This window comes from Crocodylus siamensis, chromosome 2, assembly GCF_052110815.1.
Source record: "Crocodylus siamensis isolate JL-2025a chromosome 2, ASM5211081v1, whole genome shotgun sequence".
In the NCBI taxonomy this organism is placed as follows: domain Eukaryota; kingdom Metazoa; phylum Chordata; order Crocodylia; family Crocodylidae; genus Crocodylus; species Crocodylus siamensis.
In genome coordinates this window covers 116060441-116080107 of record NC_143396.1, presented here as the reverse complement: position 1 = coordinate 116080107, position 19667 = coordinate 116060441, and the positions used below count along the sequence as shown (strand labels likewise).

The following is a 19667-nucleotide window of genomic DNA, read 5'->3' as shown; positions in this document are numbered from 1 at the left end:
AACTGGGTTTAAAGCAGCTACACTTTGGCAGGCACTGAACTACACCAGAAGAGCAGATCTCCCACAGAGCGCTTCAGGAAAACTGCCTTCATGGACACAAATACATGGTATTTCCCCTGCCAGCTTAAGAAGCCACTACACTTGATCTGAGCCTTCAAGAGATGCTTGAAAGTTGTCCTCCTCCCAGAGGTGTGATGGGAGTGAGGAAATACCTGTAATGCTTTTGGTTCTAGTCAGTCACAATTAGCAAGTCATAGTTTAGAGTCCACAATTCAGGCAGGTGGTACTCTCCCCCATATGTGGCATGTAGTTTCCAGGGGCTCTGTTACCTCTCCAGGCCATAGTTAATATTGGATAGGAAGGTCCTCTCCCAGGGTCCTTCACTGGGAGCTGCTTTTCTGCTCTCAGCTGCTTCTGCAGGAGTAATCATCATCATTGTTCTGCCAGCCTGTTGCTCCCTATCCCATGTTGACACCATTCAGTTTTCCAGGCCATCTCAAATCAAATTATGTAGTGCTGTAAAAATTTTAATGGGGAAGACTTCACATCCAAAATCCCAACTGAATCCTTATCCACCCTTCTTATTCTTGCTTTGCTTTGCTTTAGGTGTTTTTCCCTCACCATTGTAGTCTGTGTCCAAAGTTAGGGTGACTCCTGACCCCAGGCACATTTGACTTTATTCACTTATCTATCCATTTCCAAATGTACCTATTTTATCTACTTCCAACTCCAAAGCTTAACTTCATTTTAACAAAAATGCATCAAACTGTCGCATAAAAGAGGTGAAAATAGCACATGCGAATAATTTGCCAATGAGGTTAGGCCCCTATACCTAGTTCTTTTGCTCATTCATAGAAGCCAGCAGGTAGCTATCTTCCCTACAGGCTCTCTGTTTATCTGCAACTCTCAGGCTTTGTCCACAAGAACCTCTTTGAGTAATTCTCAACTAGAGAACCTACAATCGAAGGATCTTCAGGGGTGTCATGGGGTTTCATGCAATGTTAAGACTGTTGAGTGTGAAAACATGATTCAAAAGATAAACCCAGCAATTTCAAATTGGAATTCATGGTGTTAAAACAGGGGTGGGCAATACAGCCTGCGGGCCAAATCTGGCCCGCCAGGCAATTTTACATGGCCCGTGGGCGCCCACCAACTAACTGTACCATGCCCAGCCCAAGTGTCTCACTGCCACCCTCGTGCATGGAAGGGCCCAGCCCAGCCAGCATTCAGCTGCTGGTGCAGCCGCTGCGGGACCTGCTGGGCTTCCCTGGCATTCAGCAACACATCCTTATCTCCCTAGTGCAGCGCTCACTCCAGAAAGCAGGTAGGGAAGCAGGTGGGGGGAAGGTGGAGCTGTGCAGGCACATGGAGCGTGAAGCTTGCAGGAGCACAAAGCCCCTGTCCAGGGGAGCAGTGAGAGCATGGACCTTGGCTGGGCAGGGTGAGGATGTGATGGAGGGTGGTGGGGTGTGGGGTTCCCCCCCACACACACTTCCCTTATGGTGCACAGCTTCTACAACCAGCAGCAGCAGCTGGCAGTGGGCGCTTGGGGTGCTCAAGACACACACAGGCACTGCCACCCAGTGGCACGTGGCTCTGGCCAGCACTACATGTGGTGTCAAGGAGTGCAGCCAGGCTAGCCCACCCCTATCACACAGGGTGCCCTGAAGTGCATGTGCAGCTCCCAGCACTCACAAGCCACCAGGGCAAGCCCGGGGTGATAGAGCCAGCTGCCTACCCTAGCCCCTGCCAGGTCCCAGGACTTTGCTGGGAATCAGCAGGGTGGGGCTCCCTCCCCAACTTCTGGTAGGGTCCTTGGTTCTGCATGCCAGGGGACAGGAAAGGCAGCTGGTTTCATTGCATGGGGCTTCCTGCAGTGGCATACAAGTGCCAGGAGCTGCATGTGTACTGCAGGGAGCCCTGCACGATAGAGGCAGGCCAGCCTGGCTGCACTCCTTGCCACCATGTGCAGGTGCTAGCCAGAACCATGTGCGGGCCATGGGCACTCCAAGCACCTGCCTGCTACTTGCTGCTGCTGGCGGGGGCTGTGCATCATTGAGAGGAGTGTGTGGGAAGTCCCCCCATCATCCCTCATACCCCACAAACCCCACACACCCACTTCCTGCCCCACATCAACCCCCAGTCCCAAGATGACAACCAGGGGCCAGGGCACCTATCAAATGGCAGGGGTACCCCTGCGGCCCTCGACAGCTCACCAAAACTAATTAAGTGGCCCTCCAGCTGAAATAATTGCCCGCCTCTATGTCAAAAACAACCTGCTGTGGTTCCTGAGTTTTTTGCAACACAATAATTCTTTATTTTATCAAGTCAGAAGTGACTGAAAACTAAGAGTTGACATTTTCTGAGGGATGCCTTGAGTCTAACAAGGTTGAGAACCTCTGCTTTAGAGCAGCACAACACAGGCTTAAACATAATGCCATCGTCTATTTCTGTCAAATGGGCTGTTTTTACAGAAGAGGACTACCTCAACAAACAAAAGAAAAAAGAAAGAAAAAAGAAAAAGAAGAGAGGTACTGGAAGACAGATTTCTCCACTTTTATGGGTCCAAATTCAGATTTAAAAAAAGATTGAACTTGAACCCATTGGCCACATCCACATGAGCACAAACATTTTCCTTCCTTGGGGACAAGAAGAAATAACGCATCTTGTGCCACTGCTATTTGTCCCTGAGGAAAGCCCATGCCACAAGCCCTCTGGTGCATGGCAGGTTACTCCGAGTGGGGTAGGGGAGGCTGGGGCAGCAACTGCACTGGCTCTAGCAGCCTTACCTGGGGTCTTGGGCACCTCAGAGAACTGCAGTCATGGTGCTCCTGCAGCTTGAAGCCTGGCCAGCAGCTGGCATGTTGCTCTGGTAGCCAAGCTACAGTTTTGGGCAGCACACGCTGCCGTTAGGTGCACCACCCCAGTTTTTTAAGGCATGGGGTTTTTTTGATCCCTTTTTAAGACATGTTTTTTTTTGATCCCGGGATCTCCTGGGGTCAACCACCACCCCCTCCCTCCCACTCACCCACCCACCCAGTACTGCACATCCATGCTGGTCTGGACACAGCAATTTAGTGCAAACATCACACAGTTCGTAGATACTTTAAGTGACATACTATCTCTGTGTTTTGGGGATGGGGCAGGGGAGAGAATGTGTTTATAAGGATGTTCTACCATCCTGTATCTGTACCTGCATATTGGGAAGAGAATTAACTATTTTGCATGGAAAATGACTTCTTGTGGGAAATTCAAGGTACAAGGCCCACAGGCTTGAAATGACTGTCAAGTAAAATAAACGGATGTTTTGGGACACTGCTCTCCAAAGGCTTGTTGAGCATTTCCTTGCTTGGCTTGTGTACAGTGTGCTGTGAGCTTTCAACATGACCTTTGGCTTTTGGAATGCTGTGCAGCATCTGTGGAGCAAGCCTGTCTGTTCCAGCTAAACAGCGATAGCAAACACAGCAAGAGATGTTTTGTTACTGAGTCGGTCCATTTTTTATCAGCGAATGAAATGCTGCTGATTCAGCAAAACATTGCTAGAGGTGTTTAAACTGGATGGTCAGAGACAAGTTTTGTTCTTGCATGAAAGCCTGAGTAAATGGGCTTTGCTTCCAGATGGACTGTGGCTGCCCTTGCAAGTTACGAGAAGCAGATGAGACTGGCTTCTTCTAGTCGGTGTTCCTGTTTATTCCACGCATAACTGCAGTGGCTATGTCCATGCTGACGATCTTTCAAATCTGTACTCTCCTTTGTTCCACCTTGAATCTGTTGAGGGGGTAAAGTAGAGATCAGCTATGTAAAAGGGTGGAGTTTTGTCCCCCTTGGGCATGTCCAGACAAGTGGGCAAATGTGGTTTGCGGCGCTGCAAACTGCACATGAAGAACATGCAACTGCATGCTGTGCTGTACTGCAAATTTGCAACGCAATGCCAAAATCTGATACCAGGATGCCTCAATATAAAAAAAACAAAACCACTGCAAAAAACAATGCAGCACACGTGGCAAAGGCATGCACCACCAGGAATGGAGCCTGGCCAGTCAGAGCCATGCTCTGGCTGCTGGCAAGGATCTGTGTGGCCAGATTGGTGCTGCTGTTGCCCCAGGAGGCCCCTGGGGCCCCAGGTAAGGCTGCTGGGACCAGCCACCCCTATCCCACCTGGGATAATTTGGCATGCTGCGGAGTGCACACGCAAGGGCATGCCCTGGGTCACAAAGCAGCAGCACAAATTTATGGGGACGTGCCCTTTGGGTGCATCCAGACAAGTGAGGACGTGTGGTATGTGGCACTGCAGACCCATCTGTGGTGCCACACACTGCATGTTGGCATTCCCCGCTCTGCTACTTTGTAGTGCGGGGCAGTTTTTTGATCCTGGGAGATTCCGGGGTCAAAAAAACCCAAGCTAAAAAAAAGCGGCACGTGGCAGTAGACCATGCTGCCCAAAACCCAAGCCTGGCCAACCAAAGCCACATTTTGGCTGCCAGCCAGGCCTCCTGCTGCAGGATTGCTGTGGCTGCAGTGCCCAGAGATCCCCAAGACTCCAGGTAGGGCTGCTGGGGCCTCCCTTACTGCACCCAGAGTAACCTGGCACATGCCAGAGCGTGCGTGGCATGGGCATTCCCCGGGGACAAATAGCTGCAGCACAAGGTCCCATTCTTGCTTTTCTGGACATGCCCCTTAGGTCCAATTTGACTCCACTGTGCTGGGTACGAACATATACACAGAAGGGCACGATCCCTGTCTACATATGTTCTGCCTCTGTCCCTACTTTGAGACCTTGGAGCCCTGTACAACTGATCTGATTTGCTCCTATAACTTCATCCATACTAATCGAGTCTAAGTTTCCTCTGGGGAAACAGATACATTTTTTAAACATAAAAAGTTTCCCTGTGTCCCTCAGAAGGTGCAAGCCCCGTCCTCCTTCAGTCCTCACAATTCCCTTTCAGACTCTACTAAAATTAGAAAGATGTCATTTTTAATTTGTTGCAAACCCAATGAGTAAAACTAAGCCAGAGATTTTCAGACATGCTTTTCCCCAATAGCCCTCCACTTCAGGGACTTTCCCACTGGGAAATTCAACCAGTGTTCTGTTTATTCTGGTGTCAAGCTTGGGACAGTGGAGTTTCAAAAGAAACCAGTGTGATTTGTTTATGTTAAGATAGAGCCCTTCACTGAAATGTCATCTTCTGTTTTCTTGATCTCTCCCATAATTTAGATTATTTAGATCCAGACGCTTCCTATTCAGACTGGGTGATTCTAAGCAAACACAATTTTAATGCCTTATGTTCCCTAGATTCCTCACTGAGTCCCATTCAAGTTCGATAATTGCCACAGCACAAAAACTGGGGTCTGGCAGTAACCTTCTGCAGGAAAAAAAATGGGACTGTATTTCTTATTTACCAGCTTCATAACCATTCCCAGCTCTTGTGAGCACAACAGTATGGAATTGCTTAAAGCGGCTTGGCCTTTGTCCATTTCCTTTTGACATTCACAGGATAACAAAGTTATAATTAAAGACACCTTTGCACTTTCGATGGAGGGATTTGCCGTGAACGCAAACTGCCTCACCCTTGTAGAAGAAAGTGGAAGGAGCCGTTCCCTTCATGGCTCTGTTCCCTTGGCCAAGCACTCTGCAGAGCCAGGATTCACACTTTGCCCCAAGCTGTGAGAAGATGTACGTCTACCTATATTGTATTATCTGTCACTAACAGGGAACTAATTAGAGCCAGCAGGTTTCTGAAAAAGGAAGGGGGAAAGCAGGGGAAGGGAACACATCTCTGAGCTTTACAGCCAACTGCTTGTACTTGTCTGGTACTTGTCTCTCAGATGGAGCCCTAAAGTAAATCCTTACTTTTACAGATAGGTGAAAAAGAAAGAGGTTTATTACATCCACATGCTAGTGTCAGGCTGGTAGTCATGGCAAAGCATGTGTCTACATGATTCTTTATGGGTAATTCATGCTGTTTTGGTAGTGTCACAATCACTGTAATATTTAATGCTGCTCAGGGCAGGGCTAGTGGTAATTGTAACAGCCGTCATTGGGCCAGGAGACTGGGACATGTAACGTGTTATCTGTAGGTTGTGTAACTTGGGCCAGAAAGTGAAATTTCAGTTTCTTGATTGTACTTACGTATCATCACAGTAATGTATGAGAGTTCCCCCAAAAGTTCAACATGGACCAAACCTGAGACACGTTTGCTGAGGGAAGCATTCTGTATTGCTGTTTGTACCTCAGCCTTCCAGTTTTGACTTGTTCCTCTCCAGCTGGGCCTCTCCTTAGGGATGCACAGTGTTGATATGTGCCCTACGTGTAAGGTGAGCAAGCATTTGCAGGGGATTAGCCTGAGATCAAACTCATGTTACATCCCCTATGTTAGAAAGGAGTTTGGTTCAAAATGAGGTGAAGGGCCTATGCTTTAAATCACCCTACCACTTAACTCCTCTTAGCCCAAGCTTTAAAAAGCATTTGTGTTTTCCAGACAGTAGAAATGATCAGAAATAGAGTCTGACATCTGTGGCTGTACACGAAACCGAGGGCAAGACTCCTGGAGCTAGACTTCTGAACTACCCGAGAATCTGCTCCTAAACCTCCTAGTCTCTCAGGCAAACCTTGCTATAAGCACCTACAGATTTGTTAATTCAAGGTTAAATCACTCTGGTGTATACTGTCTGGGATTAAGTTGGCAGAAATCTCTCTTGAATGCAGAATACAGCTTCCTGCCTTTGAACAGAACAGAGCAAAATGTTTGACAGCCTGTTATAGGGATCTATGTTGTAGCCATGTTGGTCTGAGAAAAGAGAGATCTACAAAGTTCTTGTATCTTTTATTAGACGAACTAATTAGTAGCAAAAACCCCCCTTTCTTTGCAAGCTTTCAGGCAGAAACACCCTTCTTCAGGCTGAGGAGGAATCAAAGATTGTAAAAGTCCTCTTAGATAGAAAGGAAACTTCATTTTGCTCAAGGGATGTAGAGAGTGGAAATTTATTCCCCTGGGTATCTCTGAGTCCTTTTGTGCGAGTGTTGGTCTTTGATGTATAAATAAGGCTGTTGGTGTCCAATGTCAGAGAGAGATAAGGAGGTGAAAAATCCTTGTTTCTTGTTTAGCAATGAAGTTTACTTTTCAAAACAGCTAAAATATGATATCTTCCATGGTTCAAAAATCTATGTTGTAGCTGTGTTGGTCTAAAAAAAGACGTACACAAAGCCCTAGGTTTAGAGGTGATACAGCATGCTATATATATTCTTGGTATTGGCTGACAGTTAACTCTGGAGAAGCAAGAGGCAGAATGGTCTGTGCTCCCAGCAGTGGCAAAATGGAAAGTTTAGTAATTGACAGTGCCAATTAGCCTGATTAGCACCTTGTGGACTACATGGGTACAATGCTTCTGGTCAGGGGTTGCATGCACTGAGCAATGCAGCAAGTTTAAAAGCACCACTGCCCAACAGAGTCATTTGCTGTTTAGATATGACCCTACTTACCTCAGATATAGCTTCTCCTTCTGTGTCATCTCTCTGCACCTAGTCAGATGACAAGCAGGTGCATTTTATTATGTGCATTCAATTCCATAAGAAATGCATCTGAGGCCTAATCTGGCTTTGTTTAGAGTACAATCCAGCCTTCTTAATATGTATGCTAATTACAGATAATCTAACGCCTTGTCACTTAGCCTTTTCATAACAACTTTTTACATCCTGGAAGACTATTACCATAATATCAGTCTTCACATGTATAGTTCAAGCAAACCTTAACCTTTACCCACCAATCACATTTTCTAAACTTTCTATTTTTATTGCTGTCCTATGGAGTCTGTATAACTTGAAGTGCTTAGGACAGGATGCAACACTCCAGCCTCATCAACACCAAGTAGAGAGCAAAAATTTTCTCCTGTGTCCTCTAAGTGTTAATGTTGCCCATGTTAATGCTTGCCTTTTTCCCCACAACATCAGATTTTGACTGGAATAGTTTGTGGTTCACTACAACACCCCCCCACACACACATTTTTTGACTTACTGCTGCCTAGCAGTCACCCTCCATATCTTGTATTTATGCCAATTTTTTTCTTCCTAAGCATCACACTGGGCACATTTACATGTGCCTCTTTTAAGCAGGCTTAGCCTAAAATCGCCATTTTAAGGTGCATTAAGGGTGCATTTACATGTGCATGCCCATAATGTGCCTTAAGAATGGCAATTTAAGGCTACGAGAGCCTAAATCTAGGCGTGAATAGCTATGTCGCATTAGTGCACGTGTAGACATATTAATTCACATTAACGCGGTGTGTGTCAATGGATAGACGCCACGTTAATGAGCATTAATACGTTTGCACATGCGCTAATGTGACTTAGCTTTTTGTACCTAAATTTAATGTGCACATCCACGTGTAGATGTGTGCCTAAAATTGCCTTAGTGTGCCTTAAGCAAAAGCGTATTAAGTTTAGGAGCACATAAATACAGAGGTAGACATGCCAACTTTGTACTTTTCTTAATTAAATCTCACCATGTTGATTTTGGACCATCCCTGCTATTTAAAAAGTTCATTTTGAAAGCTTTCCTCCATAGCGCTTTCAATCTCTCTTACTATTATTGGAAATTTTTGTAAGTGAACTCTCTATTCTGTCATCCAAGTTATTAATGAAAATATTGAATAGAGCTAAGCTCAAGACTGACCTCTGTGGAAACCTACTCATCATGAGCTTCTTAGTTCAGAAATTTCAAAATCAATATGCTTTAATGAAAATACACTAGTATCCTTTATTTAAAATCTGCTAGTTATTCTAAACCTTGTGGCCGAATCCAGACGTGCAGGCACATGTGGTTTGTGGTGCCATAAACCTCTTTGCAGTGCCACAAACTGCACAGGTTGCAAGTTAAACCACTTGCTGTGCTGCTCGAGCAACATTTGCTACCAGGACTTCTTGGGAGGAAAAAAAAAAAACCCTGGAAAAAAAAAAGCGCCACAAAGCATGCCAAAGTGTTGGGTGCCAGGACAAATGTGGAGAAACCTGCCTCCTCCCTCATCTCTGTGTGCTGTGCAACCCCTGCGTTGAGGTGCCCTGTGCCCCAGCCAGCTGCTCCCCAGCTAGCTGGGATGTAGTGCATCTCAAGATTGGGTTGGGTGCTCCCCCATCTCCATGTGTCTCAATGCAGACCATGCAGAGACATGGGAGCAGCCAGCCCAGGTAGCAGCCTGCTTTCCCACCTCAAGGCACACTGAGCCTCTGCCAGGGAGCAAATTTGTGGCTCTACTATTTGGGCTGCTGCAAACACACACTCCTACTCATGTGGACACAGCCTGCGAGTGTATCTAGACATGACAGTAATGAGTGCCTAGTAAAAACTTGTCGTGATAGGAAATCATCATTAGGTATTCTGTACAAGCGCAGCATTTTGACCAGTCTTTTGATTAAAACCAAAAAATCCCTCCTAGTTTTTCCAACCTAAATAAAATCTCTGCTCTGAGGAAAAAAGAAGACATTTGAAGGCATTACTAATGATTCTTTGGTCAATTATTTAGTATTCTTTACACTTCAAAACAGACCTCATCTGTTTCTTCTTCCCAGTGAGTTTTGGAGATAAGCATTATAATACCACATCAAAAAATGTGTGAGAAGATGCAGGCGCAGAGTAATTTCTGTACCAGAATGAACCAATTGCGCTAATGCTACAGAATAGGGATTCATTTCTGTCTGATCTCAGCTAGATTTGGCTCCGCCTGGATGGAGAAAAATCAATCAACCTTGTAATTTTTATCCTTAGCTAATTTAAACACATGCTATAAAGTTTTTGAAAAAATCATATTTTAGCAAAACCAAAGGGCATTTTCTCTGCTATCAGCCATATTTTCAAGCTTTAATATGGAGAGTTCTTTTGGATTCTGAGTTAGTTTTCTATTCCCATTCATAATAGTTATTTCTAAAAGCTTCAAGCAAGAGTACTTAAAACTTTTCTGTTAACACTTTTTTCCTACAAACAAGTCTTCCTAGAAAATTACTGCTTTCCTTGAAAATGTTACATTTTTCACAACAAAAGCCAATTCATTTACACTTTTAAGAGAAGACTAGTTTTAATTCAGCTTTCAGCCTAATGTTTTTTCCCCGCTTACCACATTAAAAAAAAATTAACCTTTCCAATGAGTGGGTGGATGGGAGTGGGGGGAATATCTTAATATCTTTCTGAAGACCTCTAATTTCAAATGCCTAGTATCTGTCTGTCCTTGTTCTCAGTCTTTTTCCAGAATTTTCCTTTTGCCCTCCATCTTTTCTTTTACCTCTTTCCCTTTTGCTCTCTCCTAAAGCCTTTTGCTGAACACCGAGCGATCAACTTAAACTTTATGGCATATTTTTAAACATACTCATCATACACACGCCCTGTGATGTGATGTGGGGGGTGACTGGAAAATATACGTGGAATTGGATGAAAATGTTGTAGTTTTCCCCAGCTCATCTTAAGTTTTTCTTTTCCTTCACAGTGGATTCACTGCCCTCTGCTGCCCTAGATGAGAACAATTAATAGAGTTTCGAGCAAGTCATTTAAGGGATCTTTCTCTCTCTTTTGTATGCCATTTTAGAATTGCAACATTCATAGATTGATATCTCAATTTGACAGCCATTCAACTGGTTCAGGGGTGGCTGCATGGATTGATTTTAAATTGCCATTAAATGATCTAATTGGGCAATCCTTCACAATGTGTTGTGCCGTCTGAAAAGTCGGACCACAAATCACAACCTGGACTCTCTTTGATTCTCCTTTTATGAAGCAGATGTCCACATTTTCCATGAAGTGTCCAGATGCGATTCAGGGAGGACCAAATCTTTCTGTCTAGGTCAAATCCTGGCTGGGGGGGATTGTAGGGTCTCTAACAATGTATTTCTGTGGCAGGTTGGTATTTGCCCAGGCTTCCCTCCGTTGTTTTTCGATGCTCTTGTTATCACCGTAGGGCTTCTTGGCGTATTTCCAGAAGGGCTTTCTAGATTTGAGCCTATCCACTGGTGGCATAGTGAGGTCCTTGTTGACTGGGAGGTTTGGGTTACTGATGGTCTTATGGTATTTCCTCACACATGTGGCATTGCAGCAGAGCTGCGCGGGGCCAGTTTGTTCTAAACTGGGGAGCACTGTTTCATAGTTTCATAGTTTCTAGGGTCAGAAGGGACCTGAGCAGATCATCTAGTCTGACCCCCTGCCATGGCAGGAAAGATTACTGGGGTCAAATGACCCCAGCAATGACTGTGCTAGAGTGGCCATCTGAAGCGTGGTTGCATTTGCTCCTCATGTCATTCCAGCCAGTTTATGCACAAGGTTAACTTGTGCTTTCATTTTTTTTAAGGGATCATTTTAATGTAAAAACGAAATATCTAATCATGTCAAATATTTCTAGGAAAAGCAAAAACTTTTGCTACTTGCTGAGCTTTCTATTAAACCAAAATGGGATTTCAGTAAAGGGCTTTCATGTTGTTTTATAAAAGTAAGGTATTTTCATTACATTAGACTATTATAGAAGGAGGATAAAAAAAAAGGGAGCTTAACCCTCTGACCCAGCTCCCGGTGTTTGACAGCGGACATTGATGCTACACTGGGAGCTGGGGTTGAATCTGAGTCCTCCCACCTTATAGGCCCAGGCCAGCTCCCCCTCCCAAGACCCCAGCAGTGGTAGCTAGGCCAGGCCCACGCAGCTGGGTACTCAGATTCACCCCCCGACCCTAGCTCCTGGTGTGGCAGCCAGGTCAAAATGGTTGCACTAGGAGCTGGGGCAGGGGTGATGGATCCAAGCCCTGGTTGGGCCTGCAGGGCATGGGGGTTCAAATTCTGCCCCCTCCAGCTGAAATGGGTCAAGAGAAGTACTTTCCTCTGACCTGCCTTCTCCCTTCCTCCCCTCTCTGGAGGTGAGAAGAATATCTCTTCTCTGTGGCAGACCCAAGGTCGGGGCTGGGTTGCTGCTTGCCTAAGCAAGCTCCAGGCCAGCCCTGCAAAGGTGCATAGGATGTGGGCAAAATTGCCCATAATTCACTCTTGCAGGAAACCTGTACGGAAGTTCCCTAAGGTGCTCTGCCATAGCTGATTAAATAAGGGTCAATTTTTTTGTGCTATTGGCCATTTTAAAAGTGCAGGACAGCCATGAATATTTGTTGTTATGGTTCTAGAGTGCCTCGTCTAGTGGGGCCTCGTCACACAAAAAATGTAACTTCTGTAAGTGCCCCAGGTTACTTTTGAAAATGGGACATTGATTTTCAGAAGTGTCTAGCTGCCTGATAGGTACTAGCTCCATTTGAAAATCCCATCAGCACCTCTCTGTCTCTTAAGACAAGTAAATACCTTTGGAAATCTGCCCCCTAAGTCATTTTTGTGCTTTTAAAAATGTTGTCCACAAAGGCAATTAAAAAAACAGAACGTTCAAAAAAAGGATAAAACTAGTGGGACTTTTTCACTGCATCTGTGTGTGGACTAGATGACCTCTGAGGTCCCTTCCAACTCTATATTCCTAAATGGAGGAAAGACCAAAAGGAAATCATCCTATATTGATCTTCTAAGAAGAATGGATAGTGCCACTTTTAAAGTCAGACTCCAGAAAGTCTGGGATACAAAACTAAAATCACTTTATTTTTGTTTTACTCTTATTTCAGGAAATAACCTGCAAATTCCAAAGAGAATCCAGGAGGTTCTCACAACAAATTTTATGTGCAAGAAGTGTGGAATTAGATATATTAAAAATCTGAACAATTAAAAAGAATGACAGGGAAATGTTGCTTCGAATTCCTTCTTTCGAAGGAGCCTTGGGGGTTTATATTTGAATAACCTGAGTTATGAGAAAGACTCGGGAAGTGTTATTATAAGGGACCCTCTATATGTGCAGGTAAAGGCGCAATAGGATCTGAGGCATGATGCACACAAACACACCTCCTGCCATGCCACATCTGCATGGCATTGTGGGCTCCCCCTGCACTAGCAAGAAGCAAGCTCCCATCAGCTGACCCAGGCACCCAGCCTCAGGGGTCCCTGCAGCAGGGAGACCACAAATGACCACAACTGAGGACGCTCCATACACCTTTCATGGTTGGGACCACCTTTCGTGGCTGACGCAGTGTCTAAGCTGTGGAGCTCTCTGTGTACCTCCATGGTTTGGACATCACCTCAGCTGCAGTCCCCCAGTGGCAGGGATGCATGAAGCACCCCCACAGCTGGGATACTGCATCAGTTGTGATCTCTCAGCTTTAGGGGTGCATAAAGGGCCCCCGTGGTTAGGACACCGTGTCAGCTGCAGTCTCTCAGCCATGGGGTGTGCAATAGTTGCCTCCACATCCGGGAGTCCTATCAGCTGGTGGGGCCATAGAAGCAGGGGTATGTGCTCTCATGGCTGGGAGCCAACATCAGCTGGGAGCTCCCAGTCTCAGGGGTGCATGTGGGCTCCCCCAGCTGGGAGCTCTGATCAGCTGATGAGGCTCCCAGCCATGGCAGCCCATTGGTCACTGCTGTGGCTAGGAGTCCTGTCAGCTGACAGGGCTCCCAGTCACAGAGGGCTAGGCTACACAAGAAAATTAAAGTTGGATAGAAACCAGCTATAAAGTTCCTACACATTTTCCATCTCTCAACTTTATAGCTGGTTGGACCTTTTTAAGGCACGATAGTTAATTTGCACGTGTAGCTAGTGTAAATTATGCAATTAACCATGTCATTGTATAATACATGTAACAATTAGAGGAGGCCTTGAATGCATTACTGCTGGGTATTAAAATGTGATTCATACAAAATCACCTTGTTTTGAGCCTTGGCTTCAAGCAAACAACACAACATGCCCATTCACCCACCCACCCACCCAGCAGATTTGCTTGAGTTTCTCTCTATACTAGACCTAGAGAAAGGGATGAGGACTTATAGTCTACGGTTGATTCAGTAGGTCTGAAGCTGTCCAGGAGTTAGGTTTACATCTGGCTCTGGGCCTGGCTGTATCAGCAGAAGTGCTGTGGAGATTTCTCTCAGCTTTTCTCCTTCCTTCTTCTTGGGCAAAAAGGCCAAGGTTACACATTTTTTGCAAAGGTATGCCCACATTGCTCTGGAGGACCTCTTTCTTCTTCCTTACTGTACTCTTCCCTATTCACACAGAGTCTGCATTATCTCATCCTTCTTATTTAAAACACAAACATTTCCTGTTTTCCTGATACTCCCAGACTTGGAAGGAAAAAAATAAAAACAATAAAAACAGTTTGCTTTGGTCTAGCAATAGCATAAGATTTCCTTTAATCCAGTTTATTTCCCTTTGTTGATCTGGGCTCTTATGAATTACGCTTGCCATTGCATTTATTCTACAGCAGCTACACCAAATGACTCCCCTCAGTTGGAAAACAAACCCAATAATGACCAAAGAATTTATAAACCACGTACTAATCTTTGTCTAATTAAATTCAGGTTTCCATGAAAAAAGATGCAGCTGTTTCCAGTAACGTTGTGTGCTTTTTGCTCTGCTGATTTAACCTCTGTCTGTTCAACCAGGGAAGGTCTGATGAAATCATTGTATAATCAGATGACTTACAGACTGATGTTCTTTGTTTAGAATGTAATGCTGCTAGTTAATCTTATTTGCCTCTTGCAGATGCCTGAGCGGTATTTCAGCAATGAGCTATTCCAATTTTCTTTCTCTTTAGAACATAGAGAAAAAGCTTATGTGTTGTCTTCCTAATGATAACCTTCAGTGACACATGGGCTTTGTTTTTGGATTTAATATCATATAAAAATGGGCAAAAGATGTTAAGATGTTGAGCATCTTATTTCCCATTGAATTCCAAACTCTATTTCTGTTGCAAATTATATGTATGGACTATGTTAGAGAGGCAGCTTCTGGACCTATTTGCCTGAGCTATGACCAACGTTAAAAAGTGACTACCTTGACCATAATTGTGTGGTATAAACCCACTCACTAAAGACAGCTGATGCCTCTTTCTCCTGCTCATAAAAGTGCTCCTTGGTTAGTTGTACTTCTTACCATTTGGAAGTTGCCATCGGAGTGAGCTGATCACATTTTCATTTGATATTAATTCCACCATACAAAATTCTCTTTGTGCAATTAATAAGCTGTTTATGGTCTCCTTCAAGTAATTCATTTTTGCCACCATTGACTTATACCTTCCTTTGTACCAAAGATAGCAAAGTGTAGGCAAATGTAAATATGGTTGCAGCACACTGGTTTTCTTAACAGTATACGCCTGTTGGAGTAAAATTTTTCAAACAAATGTTTAATATCGTTCAGTGGCTGTGGTTAAAGTGTCTGTGATTGAGAGCACTTCCTTTTTCATTATAAAATCCACACAGAACATAGTCCACTTCCACTTGATTACACAGTCTACGAAGGCATGCATTAACCCCTACAACTCTGCTCAGCTCCTAGATTGGTAAAAGTGGGAAATTGGTTCAAGAAGTGGAAGGCTAGGGACAGAAGTTACATATAAACTGGTTTAAGTGATCAGAAAGTGGTTTAAACCTGTAACAGAACATAAGTGAAGTGCACATAAACCAGTTTCAAAATGGCTAAAACTGGTTTAAAATAAACCAGGAAGGGGTCTGGGACAGAAGTTCCATAAACTGGTTTGTCCCAAATCAGTTAAGCATGGTAGTACATTCAACCAGGTTTAAGTTAAACCAGAGTCCCCCAGCATGCTTTGCAGCCCTGAGCTGGGCTGTGCTGTCTGCTCCGGAGAGCAGGGCTGGCCCCACCCCTCTGCTCTCCAGCCCTGGCAGGAGCAGGGATGCGGCCAGACACATCCCAGCATGGCCCTGTTAAGGCAAAGTGAGCAGAGAGGCGGTTAATTCCTCCCTCCTTTCCCTTCTCGCCCCCCCCCCCACTGCAGCCAGGGTCTGCCTGTCTGCAGGCAAGTGGCAGAGGTGGAGACACTGGCTGGTGCTGGCAGACCCCAGCTACGGCCCCAGGGGCAGAAGGGACGGAGGGAGGAATTAAGCCTCTCCCTCCTTCCCTGCCCCCTTCGCCTTAATGGGGCCATGCCCAGATGGCATCTGGCCATGCCCCCATCTCTGGAGCAGCAAGGTGTAGGAGAGGGGCAGCAGCTTCTGTCAGGGTGCCTGGGAGGGGGTTTATCCCCCTTTCCTTTCCGATCCCACCCTCAGGGACTGCAGCCATCCCACTTTGGCCTATTAACACTAAGGGAACAGGGAGGGGGTTAATTCCCCCTTCCTCCTCCAACTTCCTGCCACCATGGGGTGGGCAGGGGGGCTCTGTGTGGTGCTGGAAGGGGACTCTTCCCCCTCCTCCTTTCCCCACCCCACCACCGTGGGGCAGGGAGGGGGACTCTGTGTAGTGCTGCCCAGCCTGGCCCAGCCTGGGCATGGAGAGCAGTTGTTACTGAGCTGCAGCTGCTAGAAAGGGCCCTTCCCCTGCAGCCCATGGCCGTCCCCACTTAGCCCCAGCCGAGGCAGTCCCATGGTGGGGAGGGGGAGGAGGAAGGGGAAAAGTCCCCCTCCAGCACCACGCAGATCCCCACTCCCCACCTGGCGGGGAAGAGGGAGGAAGAGTCTCCCTCCAGAGCTGGGCAGCAGAGCTGTGTGCCCAGCTTGCTCCCGGCTGTCAGGGAGCTGCTGCAGTGGGCAGGGCTCTCCCGTTCCTCTTCCTCCCCAGTCACAGGCATCTGGCCACTCTCCATCTTCCCTCACCCTCTGAACCCTGCAGGCCAAGGTTAAACCCCTCCTCGATTATACTCAGGCCTGCTGGGCCCCCCCCCCCCCAGCTCAGCTTCCCTGCGAAAGGGAGAGCAGCTCTAGCACCCACAGGCTTCTGGCCTGAGGCACTGCAGGCATGTGCCTGCATTTCCAAAATGAAAAGTGAATGTTTATCCACTTGCAAATCAGTTCATCCTCTACAGGTTAAACTAACCTGCAAAGATTGAATCAGTTCAGGCTTGGGCTTTTTGAATGTCTGTACTTAGCTGAAAGGGGCAGAAATGTCATAGAGGAAAACCATCAGTAATTTTTTAGGACGGTGATGTCAAACTTGCTTGACACCTTGGACCAGACCCAGACTGTGGGACTCCTAGCAAGTCAGATCCAGCCCGGGGCACAGAAGCAGCCACTGTGACCACTGTGGTAGCAAGTATAAAGGTGACAAGAAGTCTGGCAGTGACAGGTCTGGAAGCGGCGAGGGGGTCTGGGGCCAGGATCCAGCGGTGGTGGGAAGGTTTTGGTGGCAGCGGTGGCTCTAGAGGCAGAGTATGGGAATGCAACAGGGGTTTGCAGATCGCTATGGCTATGAACAAAGCTCACTGCTGACACCCATGACCAGTGGGGAACGAGGGCCCCACATTCTGTGACAAGCTTCATGCCCCAATTTCCAATAGCCCAAGGGAGACTCAGATCTGTCCGTATGGATGACACTCCTGTCTTATGGAAACAAGTGAACTGTGGCAATGGGGAGGGAGAGTGGTAAATGAGTGGGAAGAGAAGAGATATAGGAAGGTATAAGGTACCTCCTAGGAAAGGAGTAGAAGAAAGCGCAGCACACAGGAGGACAGGAAGCTTGGGTGGAACAGGAAGGATGAGGAACTGCTGTTTGTTTGCAGTACTGCAGATGCTAATGCTACATTGCAATGAAATTCTGATTGCATTTTATGTCATAGAACAGTGCTTCTTAGCCTTCTTAGCCTTAAGACATTCATTACACTCCTGAACTCCTTGGAAAATGCCATTTCTTAAATTTCACTTGTTGGGGATTTTTACTATAGAAATAATTGAGCAATTTTGTTACGAAGAACGCAGACCACAACAGTTCGGTATGTTTTTGACATAATGGAAATAAATCTCTGGATTCATGTTGTGAATCATGTTTGCACACAAGTGCTCACGTAAGGACGCATGGCACCCCATGACATCCTTAAAAGGATCGATCACAAGGCACTCCAGGCGGCTGCAGCACCCTGGTTGAGAATCACTGTTACAGAGTATAAGGCTAGCTTTCTAAAATTCAATATGATTCATATTACAGCTACTATAATTATCTGCCAGCTATCAGTTTCCAGCTAGAGCTCCCAAGCATCATGTAACTATACTATCGAAGTACCACTAATCATACTAATAAATTATATTATTACCATTCCCATTATTATATGATGTTCTGGCACTCCTAGGGCCTTGACATGTATTTGGCATGCTGCAGCACATGTCCAGAAGGGGGCAGTGTTGCTTTTGTTTTAGAGGCTTGAACAGTTGAAGTTTAATTGTGCGTCTTTTTAGCCAACTAACCTTATTTACATCTCTACTTGTTTCTACCACAGTTCTACAATTTCATGGAACATGTCCACAGAGTCATCAGAGAGTAGTTTAGCTGTTCTGTTGCTAATCCTTATTATTTAAACAAATGAAAGAGCTAGTTTGGAAAAATAAGTTAAAAAGCCATAGACTAAGGGTTCTGCAAAGCACAAAAGGAAGATAGAAAGGTTTTTCCCCAACCCCCAGAGTACTTTGTTTTGCATGAATGGCTTGTAACACAGAGTGGTACTTTTTATTACCATTAAAAATCATTAGAAGATCTAGTACAATTATTCACTCCCCATGGGGCTTTTCTTTGTGGATTTCAGAATGGTACAGAAGCAGAGAACAGCCCTTTCAGCTCTTCCTCATTGCATTTGCTGGGCAGGAAAATTGATTTCCTGATTCTCACTATTTTGCCATTGTTGTCTAGGTTTCAGTTTTGCCATCAGGCCAGCCTGCCTTGTCCTGTCCAGCAGCAGGATATCTTACCTTGTGCTACTGGGACATGGGCACAGGTTCCAGTTGCTGCACGTTATCCTTCATGTCTCCTTTTAGACAGTGTGGGTCTTTGGACTCTTAATTACTTGAAGCTGAACAGGTTGTATCGGGTATAGCTCCACTGAAGTTACTTACAGTAGTGTAAAAGCAACACAAGTAAGAATAGAGCCAATCCAAGTGCCCTCACTTGGAATTTAAGTCAGGAGCTCTGTCACAGTAGAGCAGAAATGGACCCAGCATCCTTAATTTAGCCCTGATATCTCATCTAGACCATCCTGGCCCTGACAAGTGTGCTAACATTGTGCTGAACAGCTGTTGCCTATCTTGTTAGCTGCTGCCAGAGTTACCTGGGCTGCCTCGGACAGCATTGCATCAACCCTGAAAAACCCCTCTTTTTTTCAGAGACTAACTCATCCCTGGATCAAAAGTATTACTTCCAAAGGCAAAAATGACAACAATAAAATTATACATTTTCTATCAATCGCTTCAGTTCCAAATATCCTTTTCTTGCCTGCTCTCATAAATTGATTGAATAGGTTTCAGAAATAAAATCATCCAGTATATGCTTTGTGTACACATAATACAATGCACTACAGTAGGCCATGCTAAATGCCAGTGTTTCAGCCATTGCAGCTTTACTTGGCTATTCACTGTGACTGGGTTATCATCCTTGAACTATGTTTGTCTCTGAGGATTTTCACTCCAGAATCTCTCCATTCACAGGTCATAGACAGTGTAACTGTTAGAACAACACCTAGAAAAAAAAATCAAATACTAGAAAACAGAAATCCAATTAGAGGTGATAGTCTGTATCTTACCCAGCAATTTCTTTAGGAAGCAGGAAAAGAGAAAGTAAGGCATTTACTGGATTTGCCTCACTAGTCTGTTCCAGAAGATAGCGTACTGTGCAAGCAGGTGTCACTTCCA

The 19667-nt window shown here is 45.4% G+C and overlaps 1 protein-coding gene and 1 long non-coding RNA gene across 2 annotated transcripts in view; one reads left to right on the top strand and one right to left on the bottom strand.

Moving 5' to 3' along the window:
- The window catches only part of SYNPO2 (synaptopodin 2), a 143283-nt gene that overhangs the window by 62040 nt on the left and 61576 nt on the right, over window positions 1–19667 (top strand). The gene's annotated exons all lie outside the window — the stretch shown is intronic.
- On the bottom strand, window positions 3207–18860 carry LOC149870654 (uncharacterized). Its single transcript, XR_016440481.1, has 3 exons — window positions 18732–18860; window positions 7481–7519; window positions 3207–3768 (listed from the first exon to the last, which is right to left on the bottom strand). It is a non-coding gene; the product is annotated as an uncharacterized LOC149870654 (long non-coding RNA).